Genomic DNA, 272 nt, shown 5'->3' on the forward strand with positions numbered 1-272 from the left:
TTTCGCATTAACCATTGACACAAATTGTGCCACTGATCATATATCGAGGTATAAAATTAACGCGAAAAAATGTTTAACAAAGCTTCTACGTTTCAAATACCGTATTTGAATTGTCATTACAATAATACACAATACTTTTAACTAGAAATTTATGTCCATTAGGGATAAATAATTTGGAGACTCATAGTTTGCTGTTGCACTTGATCGCAGGGAAGCAGTGCTTGACTTTTACGATTAATTGCATTTACAAAAGTTATGCAGTACGCTCAACG

This window comes from Penaeus monodon, chromosome 30, assembly GCF_015228065.2.
Source record: "Penaeus monodon isolate SGIC_2016 chromosome 30, NSTDA_Pmon_1, whole genome shotgun sequence".
Classification (NCBI taxonomy): Eukaryota; Metazoa; Arthropoda; class Malacostraca; order Decapoda; family Penaeidae; genus Penaeus; species Penaeus monodon.